Genomic DNA, 16,541 nt, shown 5'->3' with positions numbered 1-16,541 from the left:
GTAGGATGAAAGGAATTAGTGTCAGAAAGACCCTGCAGGGTCCGGAAAAGAGTTGTCAAATTCTCCACTGTAGGACACATTAGTAACTAGCTTCATCTCTTGTAGCTTCCTTCCCCGTTGTCTTACCCAGGGGCTTCCCCAGCCTCTGCAGAAACCAATAGACGGAGCTACATGTCCCAATGCCAAAAGCTGAATTCATCCAGACACAAACTGGATGGTTAGAACACTTCTTGTCTAGTTCTGGGTGCTTGACACCTGAAATCAAGGTGTCCTTCTGAAGGCTTTGGAAAATTTTTTCTTCCTGTGTGCCCAAGTCCCAGGTGTTCCAGAACTGTCCTTACCATTCTACACTGTGATGGCTGCTCTCCAATGCCTACCTGACTACACCCGGAATTCACTAAAAATCCAAGTTGCTGGGCGCACCTGTGAGGGATGTTTAGTTAACTGGATCATTGAGGTCAGAAGAACCATTATAAAACTGGGTCACTCTGCCTCATGGCAGCCTTTATAAAGGGCACAGGGAAAGAAGCTCTTGTTCTCTGTCTACTTGCCCTTGGTCTTGATTCACTAGGATCAGGGCCTACCTCTTCAGGATTCTGATGTACACTGAAGACCAGCTGAGACCCCCAGCCTCATGGACCAAACAACTAACTACTGGATGATTGGATTTTGCACTAGGAGACAGCCATTGTTGGACTAGCTGGACCACAGCCTGTAAGCCACTCTAACCGTCTCTGTTCCTCTAGAGAACCCTGCCTAATACACACATCTTAACTCTGATCTCTGCCCCCATGACCTTTGAGTACACCCGTGCTTTCTCTTCTCCTTCTATGGACAAGTCATTAGATGTCAGCCTAATCAAGTAGGGCCTCTTCTGAACTGGTGATGTTCACCAAGACCTTACAGCCAAAGGAGGTCACATTCTGGGCTCCCGATGGATATACAATGTGAGATGTCACCATTGACCCACTGTATAGTATATTGTAATACTGTGGAGTCCAAGTATATATACTTTCCCATCCTCCACTAGATAACGTGGCCCCTGAGGTAGGACTAGACAATGCTTTATTGTCCTTCTGCTGTCTACTTCAGTATCTGGCACAGAGAACTATGAAATATCCCTGAAAGACTGATGATCTGGAAACATGGTTCTTTCTTTACCAATTAAATTCCCTCTAAATTGATTCCTTTGATCTCTTCCAATGTCAACTATATATACATACATACATACATACAATAGTTTATCATGAAATATATTCTTCAAGGCTTTACCCAGAGTGTCTTTACTCATGATTTCCTAAATCTTAAGTACTGCATAAAGCCACTGACATTTAACACAGATTTTCAAAGTACTATGAGCTTAAGTCTAAGTGTGAGCATCAGGAAAGAGCCTGTTAACTGGCAGAGCCATCTGGCCACGTGTGAGACTACGGAACTTAACAGGATCTTTCAGGGAGAAGATAAATTAATCTCAGAGGATCTTGCTTCATCCTCTCAGAGACCAGAGATTAAAAGCCCAGATGGTGCTGGGTGTGTAGTCAGACTCAGAACTTTGGAGGAGGAGGCAGGAAGATGGTAAGTTCAAGGCCAGCCTGTGCTTAGTAGCAAGACCATAGTCCAAGACAAAACAAGACAGCCCAGATGACTGTGGTTCTCTGAGGGACCAGGTGTCTCAACTCTCTTCAGATTGCTGCCATTACAAGATGTATTCCCTTCCCAAAGCAGATCTCTCAGCCCTTGGTTATGCAAGAGAACCATCTCAGATGGAGCACAGGTGAAAGGAAGGATTCTCCTGGGCGGGTGAGCAACATTTTTAGTGTCCATGGCTAAGAAAGAGCTGCTCTAGATAGTCCAGAAGAGTAGAGAACTTCCTTTTTCTGTCTTTGAAAATAAAATCACAGTCTGAAGGTCAATTGGAAGAAGAAATTTAGTAGATAACAAAAACAAAACAAAATAAAAACAAAACCAAACCAACCAAACAAACAAAAAGAAGCCATGTGTGGTGGCACACGCCTTTAACCCCAGCACTGGAAGGAATTTTATTTGAAAGAAAAAGATTACATGAACATATTAAAAGGACCTACAGAGCCTTGCCAGGAGAGAGAGAGAGAGGAGAGAGAGAGAGAGAGAGAGAGAGAGAGAGAGAGAGAGAGAGAGAGAGAGAGAGAGAGAGAGAGAGAGAGAGAGAGAATGAATTAGGAGCTGCATAAGAGGTGCAGGACAGACTTAGGAAAAACATCTTCAGGAGAAGTTGAATAACATGTAATAGACCCCACAGTGTGTGTGTGTGTGTGTGTGTGTGTGTGTGTGTGTGTGTGTGTGTGTGTGTGTGTGTGTGCGTGCGCGTGCGCGCGCACGTGCATTTATTTGGTTACACTTTGGTGCGTTTTCTTTTCTTTTGGGGTAGTATTTTATTTTGTTTTCTTGGTTTTGGGGAATTTTTTTATTTGGAGTTTTGATTGTTTTTTGAGAAAGAACTTAAATTTGGGTGGATAGGGAGGGGGAGAGGGTCTGGGAGGACTTCAGGGGAGAATATGACAAAAATATATTTAATGTTAAAATTGTCTTAAATAATAAAAATGCAATATAAAGGGAAAAATCATGCAGAAAAGGTAGGATTTATCTCTTTAAGAATATTTCAGATAAGTAAATATACATATGCTAAGCTGCTCTTTGCGATAAAATTACCCCAGCATGCAATTAAATGAAGTGCGAGTAAAATAAGTATTTTCCTTCGTTCGGTGCACTTTTTACTTTCCTGGTGGTGTTAATTTTAGCACAAACATTTTGCTGGTATTTAATTTACCATTTTCTCCTTCAACTATAGTGTCTTATAAAACAAATCACAAAGCCACACAGATTTACTGTTGTTTTCTACTGAGTATTTAGTCTTCATCCTTTTATATTTAGAATCATTACCATTTTGGAGTAAACTTTTGTATATGGTATGTGATTCCTGAGTTGTCCTATCATTATTTCTTGAAAAGATTATCCTTTTCCCTTCAAACTGTCATGACATCCTTGTCAGAAATCAATTGGCCATAATATTAAAGCTTATTTATGAAGGCTTAACCCTTTCTCATTGATTTGTGTGCTAACTTCATGCCTTCTATGGCGGAAACTGCAGGCCACAAGATGGCAGTGTTTCACATAGAGGGCCCTCACAGCCGCAGGTCACTAGCCAAAGGGGACAGGTGATTGGAGAACACAATGTTCTTCTTCAGCAGGGAAGGGGAGAAGGGGTGGAGGTGTAGGGGAGTGAAGGGGTCTCAGCATTAGGGAGCTCCGGAGTACAGAAGTTTGGGCTTTTAATTGCTACCGAGTCTGTCTGTATGGACGGTAGGTGTTGGGTGCAGACTTAACGTCACACGAGCAGTCTCCACATAGTTTAAAATGTGTCTACCTTGGCTGTGTTTAATGCAATGGATGTGTAAGACCTTGAGGTTTGCCGCTAGACAGTTTTGAGCCGATGGTCCGACAGCTGAAAGGAGGAAATCAGGTAGAAATCTACAGAAGCCAGACTCTGCCAAACTAGTAACACAGTATGATACTACCTCAATTACTATGGTAACATGGTAAACGAGGTGGTGGTACATGCCTTTAATCCCAGCACTCGGGAGGCAGAGCCAGGCGGATCTCTGTGAGTTCGAGGCCAGCCTGAACTACAGAGTGAGTTCCAGGAAAGGCACAAAGCTACACAGAGAAACCCTATCTCGAAAAACCAAAAAAAAAAAAAAAAAAGAAGAAGAAGCTTTGAGATAAGGAAGTGAGTCCTCCAACTGCTCTTTTTCTGTTTTTGTTTTTCGGGACAGGGTTTCTCTGTGTAGCTTTGCGCCTTTCCTGGAACTCACTTTGGAGACCAGGCTGGCCTCGAACTCACAGAGATCCACCTAGCTCTGCCTCCCGAGTGCTGGGATTAAAGGCGTGCGCCGCCGCCGCCGCCGCCGCCGCCGCCGCCGCCGCCGCCGCCGCCGCCACCACCCGGCTTCCAACTGCTCTTTTTCAAGGTCGCTTTGTGTCTTCTGGCTCCATCACACATGGGTTTGGGGATCAGTTCCACCAGTTTCCACAGATGAGCTAGCTACAATTTGTAAGGAAAACTGTGCAGACTCTGTAGATGGATGCAGGGTCATGTGAACGGTCTTAAGTTTTCTGAACCTCAAACGTGCACAGCCTTTCCATTTACTTATGTCTCGTTTAATATATTTCAAATATATTTTTTAGTTGTGTTCCACTTGTTTAGACCTAAGTATTTTATTCATTTTGTTGCCATTGTAGATGTGTTTATCTTGATTTCATGTTGAACAGTTCAGTGTATAAAAGCAGAGTTGATCTTTTATAGTGATCTGATACTCTGTAACCTTACCACACTAATTTACTAATTAAAAAAGATTTATAGTGGATCCTCTATCATCCAGGGAAGAAGCTTGTCATCATTGCTGCCGCCATGGGAAAGTTTAAATAAAACCAAGAACACATGTAGCCAACTGCTTACATTAATAAGCATGCACAAACGCTAAGGAAAAAGTAATATAGCACTGCAGAGATACAGACAATGATAATGAATTGCAGACAAGTTATGTTTAACATTTCAGTTGTAGTTTTAACATTTAAGAAACAATCCTTTGCCGGGCAGTGGTGGCCCACGCCTTTAATCCCAGCACTCAGGAGGCAGAGGCAGGCGGATCTCTGTGAGTTCGAGGCCAGCCTGAACTACAGAGTGAGTTCCAGGAAAGGTGCAAAGCTACACAGAGAAACCCTGTCTTGAAAAACCAAAAGAAAAAAGAAAAAGAAAGAAAAGAAAAAAGAAAGAAACAATCCTTAAGGCATGTATCTCAATTGGTAGAGTACTTGCCTAGCATGCACAAGGCCCTGGGTTCGATCTCCAACACCACATAAACCAGGTGTAATGGTAACCCTAGCATTTTGGAGGCTGGGAGAACAGAAGTTCAAGGCCATCTTTAACTACATAACAAGTTTGAGATCAGACTGGCCTACACAACACCCTTTCTCAAAACAAACAAATAAGTCTATTTAAAAAGGACTAATAGAAGCACACAAGTCTATGGACAGCACAAATTGGAACCAATCGGTTATTAACTAACAATAATAAAAAGACACAAAGTTGAGAAGAGGTAAGGAGATGGGGCAGATCTGTGAGGAGATGGGATTAATATGATCAAAATACATATATTTCTCAGAGAAATAATAATTTATTTAAAGAAACCATTGAAATTAATTTCATTATTTGAATAAAGAAGAAAACATAAGCACATAAAAATATGCAAAAAAATACATTTGACAAAATTGAGCACCCAAGATAAAGCATTTTTTTGTATTTTAAAGAAGGATTTTCATGTAATGAAAAGTATGTAAACACTATAGTAAATGCTTACTTTGTGTTGAGAGTAAGAATCCACACTATGGTGGTTTGAATGAGAATGGCCCCCATTGTCACATATATTTGAATATTTAGTCATCAGGGAATGGCATTACTTGAGAGGGATTAGGAGGTGTGGCCTTGTTGAAGGAAGTGTGTCACTGTGGGGCAGGCTTTGAAGTTTCAGAAGTTCAAGCCAGTCTCAATGTCACACTCTCTTCCTGCTGCCTGTGGATCCTTTTTATTTTACATCCCGGCCACAGTTTCCCCTCCCTCCTCTCCTCTCAGTTCCTCCCTCCCACCCTTTCTCTGTATGTTCCGCGCCCCCTGCCCCCAGCCATCCACTCCTCCTACATTTCTGTTTAGGAAAGGTCAGGTCTCCCATGAGTATCAACAAAATATGGCTTATCAATTTGTAGTAAGACTAAGCACCTCCCTGATTATTAAGGCTGGGCAAGGTGACCCAATAGGAGTAGGGTCCCAAAAGCCAGGAAAAGAGTTGGAGATAGCCCCTTCTCCCACTGTTAGGAGTCCCACAAGAGGAAAGATCCTGATGTAAAACTCCCAGCCCCTTCTCCAGCACCGTGTCTGCCTGCACACTGCCATGCTCCCTGCCATGATGATAATGGACTAAACCTCTAAACTATAAGTCAGCCCCTATTAAATGTTTTCCCTTATAAGAGTTGCCATGGTCACAGTGTCTCCTCACAGCAACAGAGCACAGGCTGAGACACACACCAAGACTGGGACTGAGTCAGCATGAAACTCTTGCCATGAAGAATTGTTGCATGTTCTGACCAGCTCAGCAAGTCAGAAAAAGGCAAACAAACAAGAAAAAAAGAGTAAGATTAGAGTTGATGAAAAGATTATCTTCAGATTCCACAAGTATGTACTTTGAAAGCAAAACCATTGGGAATACAAATGTATTCATTTACACCCATATAAACAATTAGAAAATTGTTTCCAAGTTTCTGTTTCCAAACAATTAGAAAATGTGACCAATACCTGTTACATATATGTAATGAAGTAGCATATTATATCTTACAAATATGTACAGTTATCACACACTAACAAAAAAATAAGTGTTTAGGGAAGTGGAAATGCTAATCATTCTGGTTTGATAATTACAAATTGTATATGTGTACCTAATTATCATAGCATACCCCATAAGAATGCACAATTATTAACAATAAAATTAAAAATAAAAAATATTTAAAAATATTAATTGATCCCCTCAAATATGTGTAGGAATATGTTAAAAATGTGCAAAACCATTGTATCAAAATCTCACAATGTAGGACTGGGGAAATGGCTCAGAGTGTGAAATGATTGCCAAAGAGAATATGGAAATGTGAATTTGGATCCCCAGTACCTCCGTGTAAAGGTCAGGCACAGAGGTTCCTACCTATGATCTAAGTAACTGGAAGCAGAGACAGTAAGACCCTGGGGGCTCATCACCAGCCAGTGCAGCCAGTCAATGAACTCCAAGTTCATTGAGTCAACCTGTCTCAAAAAAAAAAAAAAAAAAGGTGGAAAGTGAGAGAGAAAGACACCCGGTGTCCACCTTTGGCCTCCATACATGCACACATAGGTACAGGTACTGGCAGACACACATGCACCCATGTGTACATCACAAATGCACATCAAATCTAAGAATGTTGGAGAAACCTAAATGAACAGAGCACCACAACACACTAATGTATTAAAGACTTGGGATAATGAATTTAAGAGTTAGAATCTACATTAATGGATTAAAATATGCAAGACAGCTCTCCAAAATTGATCAATATATTGAATACACTTCAAAAATTTTAATTCTAGCAGGTTTCTTTGGTATAAAAGTCTGCAAGTTAGTTCTAAATTTTATTTGGAAGTGAAAAATGCCAAGAGTATGGAAGAAAATGTTGAAGGAGAAAAATGAAAGGTCTTCACTACTGGACAAGATTTATTATAATGCTATAGAAATTAAGTATTGTCGACAAGCATAGCTGAAGGGACAGAGCAGAGAAGACAGAATCAGCCCACACTAAAACCGATGCCTGATTTAAGGAAAAACACACACTGCTAACTGGTGCAGGAAGGATAGTCTGTCCAATCAGATGTTTGGGGGCAAGTGGGAATCTAAATATACAGAATTAATCTTCATCCCAGACAAAATCCCAGAATAGAGAGGGGTAGGTGGCTATGAAATCCCAAACGAAGTTACCTAGGAACTACTAATATTTGATAAAACTTCTGGATGGTGGAGGTCTAGCTTTCTTTAAGGCTGTATAGCCCTTGGCAGGTCAACCATGATCCACTGGATGACCCCACACCTAGGAGTATGTGGACAGCACAAATTGGAATTGATTAATTAATTTTTTAAAAAGGGAAGAAACAAATTGGGGAGGATAGGGAGGTAGGGGCTGATCTGGGAAAAGCGAAAAGACGAATAATGACCAATATACATTGCGTGGCATTTCTGAAGTGTGTGTATATACATATATGGATATATAGGACTGTGTATGACTATGTGCCTTAAAACTATGTACTGTGGCCAGGCAGGTGTGGCGCATGCCTTTAATCCCAGCATTCGGGAGGCAGAACCAGGTGGATCTCTGTGAGTTAGAGGCCAGCCTGGTCTACAGAGTAAGACACAGGACAGGCACCAAAACTACACAGAGAAACTCTGTCTCAAAAAACCAAAACCAACCAAACAAAACAAAACCAAAAACCATGTACTGCTCATGGGTCACTTACGAGCCCTTTGGCAGGGCCCCAGGATATAGAAGATATTAAAATCTATACCATCCACCAAAACTATGATTTCTCTGTGGATATAAACAAGTCATCTTATGTAAAAAATTACATTTCTGTCCTTGGAGTTTTCAAGTTTGGGAAATTCACCTTTAACTTGTCAGACCGTACAACTGGTGAAAGTTAGGGGAAGCTAGAAGTTGGGGGCACGCATGTGTAAGGCTATCCCATGCAAGTTAAGCAAGTGTTTCATTACATCAGAAGAAAGAAATCGCTACTGTGTTCTTGAAAAATCCAATTTGTCCTGAAACAAATCATCCTACAAAATGACAGCTCATGCTCAAAAGGTCATGAGGCTAGTGATGCAGTATTCCAGTGTTGAACCACTCATTCAATAATATTGACTCTCACCTGGGGGTTATAGTCCAAAAGGAAAATATCACATTATGCACGATTTTTATTTGTACTACATATATCAAACTCATAATAAACCACGTTAAGGCAAGCAGGAGAATGGGCTTGGGTGCCCCTCTGAACCTTCAGAAATGCCAGGATATCTCTGGTTCACATTAGCATCTCAGGCTGGAGTTTCTTAACTCGATGCAGAGGAGATAGCTCATCCTCTGCTTTCAAATGTTTGCCTGGTCTTTGGCTATAATATCATAGTTTTCAATGGCAGGTGTAATTGAAAAAATGTCAGATTTTGCTGAAATTTACAGTTAGGTGAAAGCCTCATTTCCTCTTCTCTTCTTTCCCTTGACTTCCACCAAAATCCTAAGAACATTGTTGTCAGATAAGAAATATGGCATAGGGTGTAGATGTAATTTATTGGATCTAAACCCTTTATAAGAAATTCTATTTAAAAATCACATCTATAGAGCCCAAAGCTGAGAGTCAACGGCCAGAAGTATGTTATGAGTCTTTACCCCATTTCTTCCAACAACATATGAGTAAAACATGACATGAACTGGGGGTTGGTGGAAGGAAAAGTTGTCAAGTGTGGCGTAAGTGCATGAGAATGGACTTTGATGCACTGGGGCTTTCCAACTGGTTTCTTTATGGCGTAGAACACCGGGAGGCATGGAAGTGAGCTCCGAGGCTCAACTGGCTGGCAGAGTATAATTTTCTAAAAATTTCAGGAAAATTGGTTGAATTTCAAGGCACAAAAAGTAAATTATCTGAAAAGAAATTAAGAAGACAGTTTAATTTATAATATCATTAAGATAAAATAGGAGTAAGATTAACCAAGAAGACAGACAACTTATATCCTGGACAGTAATTATTTTCTGTTGTGGACCCAAAGGTAAACCCACAGGACTCTGGTAGATAGTTTTAAACTTATGGCTATGCAGATACTGGATACAGTCATGGGTCACAAAGAAAAAAAGACGTGGATGTGAGAAAGTGACATGTATGTTGGGGCGGGGAATGACAGAAATAAGAGAAGGGGTGGGTGAGAGTAAACAATGTACGTGTGCATGTACAAAGTAGTCAACGAACTAATTTAGCCAATTAAAAAGACACTGAAAATAAGCATAAATGGAAGAGCATCTTCAGTGTGCAGACTGGAAGACTGACTATTATGAAAATATCTACCCGGCCCAAAATAATTCCAGCCAAGGCAACTCCTATAAAAATTCAACGGTGTTTTCTTGCTGCAATAGAAAAATCCTTCCCCAAAGGCACTGTTTGAATCACAAATGGTCTCACATAGCTGAAATAATACTGAAAAGGAAGAACAAGGTTGGAGTTATTACAACTTTCTTATTTCAAAACTTATAAAAGCTGGACATTGCACACCTTTAATCCCAGCACTTGTGAGGCAGGGGCAGTGTTTGTTCAAGGCCAGTCTTATCTACACAAGTGAGTTTCAGGACAGCCAGGGCTATGTAGAGAGACCATGTTTCAAACAACAACAACAACAACAACAACAACAACAAGCAAGCAACCCAAAAGCTTATAAAGTTGTAACACTCAGGATAGTGTGGTAGTGACAAAATGACGGATACATAACTAGCACAGGAGAACAGAGAGCGTGGAAGTGACTTTGTGTGCATGGTCAAGTGTTCTCCAGTGGACACCAAGACCATGCAGTAAGGAAAAGAAAGGCCCTTCATCAAATGACATTTGGTCAATTAGACATCCATGCTCAAAAGACCCAAGTGCAAAAATCACCTCAAATGGGTTAAAGTCACAAGACCCAACACTGTAAAATAAGGGAAAAGTCTAGACTTGAGCAACATTTTTTTGGGTTTGATATAAAATATGATATGAAAAACATAGGCAGCAAAAATAGATGAACCGGACTCCATCACAATTAAAACCATTCACAGATCAAAATGCACTTCCAGTAGAACAAAAGGAACAAAAGGGCAATCCACAGAAATAACAATATTTTCATTTCCTACATCTAATAATTTCATATACAGACTTTACAGAGAGGCCTTCTATACCTCAAACATTCTGATTTTAAAGGCTACAGCTTATGAATATGGAAATGCAAACCACATTTATAATGAGATACCATATCATGCCTATTAGCGTGGCTATTAGTTAAACACACACACACACACACACACACACACACACACACACACACACACACACAGAGACACCAGAAAAACCTTGTGTGTTGATGGTTGGAATGTAAAAGATGTGACCACAGTCAAGAACAATATAGAGTTCTTTAGTGTACTCAACATAGAATTTTAATAAAGATCAACATATCTACTTCTTAGCATATGCCAGAAGAATTGAAACCAAGGTCTTAAAGACACACACACACACACACACACACACACACACACACACACACACACTTATTCTGGCAGTATTCATAGTAGCCAAACAGAAGAAGCAGTCCAAGTGTCCATGGAGGGACAAATGGATAAGCCAAATGTCATACATAGATGTAAAGCAGTATTATCCAACTTTACAAAGTTGAATACTATAAGGGGAAGAAGTTCTGAAGCATGCCACAGTGTAGACAAACCTTGATAATGGAAAAAAAGAGCCAGTCAGAAATGGGCAAATACTACATGAATCCCTCAATATTGTGTAGCTAAAGTAGTCAGATTCTTAAAGAAGGAAAGGAGAATAGTGGTTTCTGGGACCACCTGAGGATGGAGTGGGAATTGACGCATGTGGTGCAGTGCTCCAGTTTGGGGTGATGAAAAATTCTGAAGAATGATGATGGCGATGGCTGGAGAGTATGGGAATATGTGTAATGTCATAGAATCGTATACTTAAAATGAATAAGATGATAAAGTTTTATGTAATGTGTATTTTTTAGCTCAATGAAAAATTGCAGACAATCTTGCAAGGACAGTTTAGGATAATAGAAGAAAACTAAGTTATTCTGTATCTTATATGACAAGGTCTTTTCCTAAGTCATACATTGCTGTGGGATGTCTTTCTGTATGCTGTGAATATGTGCTGCTCTGATTGATTGATAAACAAAGCTGTATTGGCCATTGGCAGGGCAGGATAGAGCCAGGTGGGAAAATCCAAGAGAGAGTGGGAGGAGAAAGGAGAGTGAAGCAGCTGCTGCTAGCCATCGCCAGGAGAAGCAAGATGTAAAGTACCAGTAAGCCACAAGCCACGTGGTATGGCAAGGTATAGATTTACAGAAATGGGTTAATTTTAAATCTAAGATCTAGCTAGCAAGGATCCTGCTATGGCCATAGTTTAAAAATAAATATAAGCCTCTGTGTGTTTATTTAGGTCTGAGCAATTGTGGGACCAGGCAGGACACAGGAAAACCTCCAACTACAATACATTACTCACAATTGCCTTACACAAAAAGGCATTGCATAATTTACACGTGTTCTTATGTCAGAAGTGTGATAGTGGGGAATACAACAGGAAGTGGTATGTCATTACTTAATGATTGACTCTTAGGCTTAGGCTAGGAGAGCACTGGCAGTGTGCCTGTCTTCCTAGATGCTCAGTAACTCAAAGTTAATATAGCTGTGGGAGGAGGTGCATTTGTTTCCATAGAGACTACATAGGAAGATTTTGTAGCACCTGTTTGTAGTGAAATAGTTCCGGGAATGTATAAGGCTCTGGGCCATGGAGACAATTCAGAAAATGTCAGAAGAATACCTGAACAACAGAATTTCTAGTTTCTGTTTAATGTACATATCCTGCCAACTAACATTCAAAAACTGCCTATTATGTTTGTGTATTTTGCTTACATTTTTGCACTTGCTATATGAGAAGCTGGGCTCTGTGAAGATAGAGACCTTTCCCATTTAAATCACCAAGAGCCACTGCAAACAAAGCAAAACTTGACATTGGGTCAATAGTTAATGTGCACTTACCACATGAATTATATATCAATGACCTTTACCTCCAGCAGCACCAACCCTGGTTCCTTGTGAATGGTAGGTGCTAAAAAAAAAATAGCTACTGATGTAGTTAAGTGTCTAATGAGAAAATTCATGCTAGTAAAACAAGACTTTTCTTGTGCTTCAAGGAATATATTATTCTATTTTACTCATGATACCGTTGATTGTAGGATGTCACACAATCTATTCCAACACACATCCCAATTGCAAAGATTTTTTTTTTTTTTGGTTTTTCGAGACAGGGTTTCTCTGTGTAGCTTTGCGCCTTTCCTGGAGCTCACTTGGTAGCCCAGGCTGGCCTCAAACTCACAGAGATCCGCCTGGCTCTGCCTCCCGAGTGCTGGGATTAAAGGCGTGCGCCACCACCGCCCGGCCGCAAAGATTTTTAGGAACATGAAAAAAGTAAGCATCTTCTAATTCAAGGACTGTAGTTTAAGCCCTAGAATTTTCATATTACCTGTTGTAATATGTCCCTTTCTGCATAGAAATCTTGGGATGGATAAAAATAATCCCAATTGGCATTATTTTATTTTTTAAAATATTTTTAAATTAGCGCACATATTATTAGACACCACTTGGGCATTTTCTAGTAGTATGTGTTTTAGATGATTCTCTTCCCTTCTTGCCTCCCTTCAGGCTCCCTTCCTTTGGTATCTTCCTCCTCCAGTCTCCTATCCATTTTCATGTCCCATGCCTTCCTGTCCTCCCAGCCTCCTTTCTCAGCACCTCTTTCTACCAGCTCTTGGTCCCCTATCTTACTTAGCTAAATATCTTCAGAATTACAGGAATATTTTGTTAATAATTAAAATAAACTATTAGTTTAAAATATATTTTAAGAACTAGTGGGCACATGCCTATGTATCCCAGTTACTACTTTGGAGGGTGATGCAGGATGATCACTTGGGCCATGAGTTCAAGACCAGCCTAGAAAACATAATGCCAGATAGCTATCTCAAAAAGAAAAAGGGAATAGTGGAATGTCTCCAGTGCATTCTGATCTTTACTTAGAAAACAGAGGCATGGCTCACTTACTGTCTTTGTAAAGAGTAAAGAGCCTTTAAAAGGCAAAAACCAGGAAACATATCACAAAGCCCATGTGCATTAATTCTACATTTCTGGGCCTGTTTCTCTCTCCCCTGTCTCCAGGTCCACTCTCCTCTCTAGCTCCCTAGGAAGTCAGTGCGGGTCCCCTCACTGCTTTCCCTGGCCTCCTGGTCTCCACTAGAAGACAATGCCATACTTCCTTCTCTTCTTGTGTCATGATAATGTGTGGAACCTGATGAAGCAATAACATTGAAAAAAGTGGACTAAATATCATGAGGGTTTACAGGGATATTAATCTTATCCCATGTCTAAGAACAAATGTTTGTCTTAGCACTATGCCATTTGGATAAAAAGAAACTCAAATGTTTCTGCGCAATAAAAGAAACTACCAGTAGAGCAAACAGGCAGCCCTCAGGGTGGGGGAAAGTCTTTCCCAACCATACCTCATAGCAGCAGCTGTAGACGAATTTCTAAACAGTCTTATTAAATAAGAAACACAGAGCCATATACAGGGGTAATAGCTGAAGAGATCAGAGAAATAGCGAAGAGCCACTGACTAGCCTTAACTTACCACCATGAAGAGCCACTGACTAGCCTTAACTTACCACCATGAAGAGCCACTGGCTAGCCTTAACTTACCACCATGGCTGCAGGACTGGTGGGTAAGAGAGACTTGTCCTGACCATGGGCCAGGTGGGACACAGAAAAACTTTAGCTACAAGCAGCTAATATCCAGAATGTGTGAAGAACTTTACAACTTAAACACCCAAAGAATCAAACAAGTTTCTAGGGTGAGCTTATATGGGAGAGTAAGAGTACTGGCCTCAGTAAACAGGCGGTTAGGGATGTAGTATGTGTGGACCCTGCAATCCATCCTTTGTGCTCTTGTGGTCAGGGTCACATCTGAGTACCCTCTATGTGATCAGCAGGTAGTCATTGTGTTAGGAGTGAATTATCTATTCACTCTTTGATAGACTCTAAAGGAAAAAAATGTAAGAAATAGCATAGAACTCTTATCTCAGAGGTGGCCCACATAGTATTTTACAGGTATCTTTGGAAATGTTACCCCCTCCACAACTGCACACCCTCTCCTATTGTATTTTATTCTGTGAATGGATACAATGATCCAGGGCAAACTGAACAAAACGAACAAAATCACCTTTGTGCATGTATAATTTGAGGGCAGCACTCACACTGTCACGGGCTCTATTGAGCACAAAATGATAGGGCAAGGTAAAGACAAGGGCTTTGGTACTTCTACAATAACTGCACGGAGACAACGTACTTCAATAGGAAGTGGGAAATGCCAAAGGCATCCGTTCCGCTGTTATTCCTGTTACCTGTAATTTCAGTGACATCTGATGGAAGGTTGAACTTTCAAAAAGCACAAATAGATCCGAGCCCCGCCACTGAAGGCTTCGAAGTGCAGATGGACAGCGTGCAAGGAATGTTTCCCTCCTGCCGGAAGAGCAGCCACCGTTGACTTTACAAGAGCTGCATCTCACAGGGCAGCCAGTGGCTGGAGTCTTCCTCCCCTTTGTTCTCTGTTGCGCTTTAAGTTCTTGGTTTCTACCTCATGCTATTTTATTTTCCTCACTGAGTATTAATTCTCGGCTACTAACTTTAAATAGGTTGGGCTGTAACATTAAGTTCTTTCTGTTTACAGACAGGTTTATTTATTTTCTTTTTTAAAATATATTACTTTATATTTTTTTAATGTGGATTGGTATTTTGTCCATACCACATACACGCAGTGCATGTGAAGGTCAGAAGACAGCATTAGGTTTATTGGAATTGGAGTTATAGACAATTGTGGGCTGTCATGTGGGACCACGAAATTGAACCTGGGTCCTCTGGAAGAGTATTAAGTGCTCTTAACTACTAGGCTACCTCTTCCACTCATATTTCTTTTCTTTGAAGGCAGACTTTCGTGTGGCCCAGATTGGCTTTGTACAGCAAGCATGAGATACTCAGTTTAAGTCTTATTGCTGAAAAAACAAAAGAATTTGTTAGATTTTTAAGGGTGATTAATGGAGGACTCTGACCAGACTGATTTAGGATTCTTGCAAACATTGGACAATTCAAGTCGTGTATTCATTCAAATACTCATGGACTCCAAAAATCAAGGGCTAGCAGAGAAGAAAGTTAAGAGGAGTTTGATGATGATTTGGTCTAGGAGAGGATCTTCAAAGAGGCATCCATCTCAAAGTCCGAACCTGAACCTCTGAAGTGGCCTTATTTGGAAATGGTTGTTACAGATATAACAAGTAAAGAGTTCATGACAGAGTACGATGGCCCACTCACTTGGCAGGACCAGTGTCCTTAGGAGAAGAGGAAGATGCACAGAAAAAAAAGTTGAGAATGTCACGTGATGACAGAGGCAGAGAGTTGACTCAGTGCATCTTTAAGCCAAGGAGCACCAAGGATTGCTGCAGAGTACCCAAACCTGCAAGTGTTGAGTATGGAGTCTCCACTATGCCTTCATGTTAGCGTTCTACACTCAGGACCTTACATTTTATCCTTTTACTACTGTCTGTGTAAGGAGGGAGCAGATGTGCCGTCCACATATCCATCTGTCTGTAGTTGTGATCATCTACCTGTCTCTTCATTTGTTCATTAATCAATCATTTCAAATGACAGCAATTACCATGTGTAGATGATTTATAATTGAGTGATGCAACCACACACCTTTCACAAATGAAAACTAACCCTAGTTAAAAATGTACTTAACTCACCAAGCCTACCCAAGCACCCTAGCCTGGCAACTGGGACCTGCAGAGCACTGTTGTTTCCTCTCATGATGGTGGAACAGAGTGGGAGCTATGGTTCCCTGACTCAGCTCAACATCATTAAAAAAATCTGACTGAAAAACCACTAATCTAGAAAAATGTCAAAATTCAAAATTTCAAGTATGGTTTCTATTGATTACACATTATTTTGTGCCACAATAATGTTTAAAATGAATGACTGTTAACTGTCATAAATGAAGGCTGACCACACTAGACACTGGATACAGGTATCTCTCAGTAGGC

The sequence above is a fragment of the Peromyscus maniculatus genome, chromosome 13 (genome assembly GCF_049852395.1).
Source record: "Peromyscus maniculatus bairdii isolate BWxNUB_F1_BW_parent chromosome 13, HU_Pman_BW_mat_3.1, whole genome shotgun sequence".
Taxonomy (NCBI): Eukaryota; Metazoa; Chordata; class Mammalia; order Rodentia; family Cricetidae; genus Peromyscus; species Peromyscus maniculatus.
Note: the sequence above shows the minus strand (reverse complement) of the source record.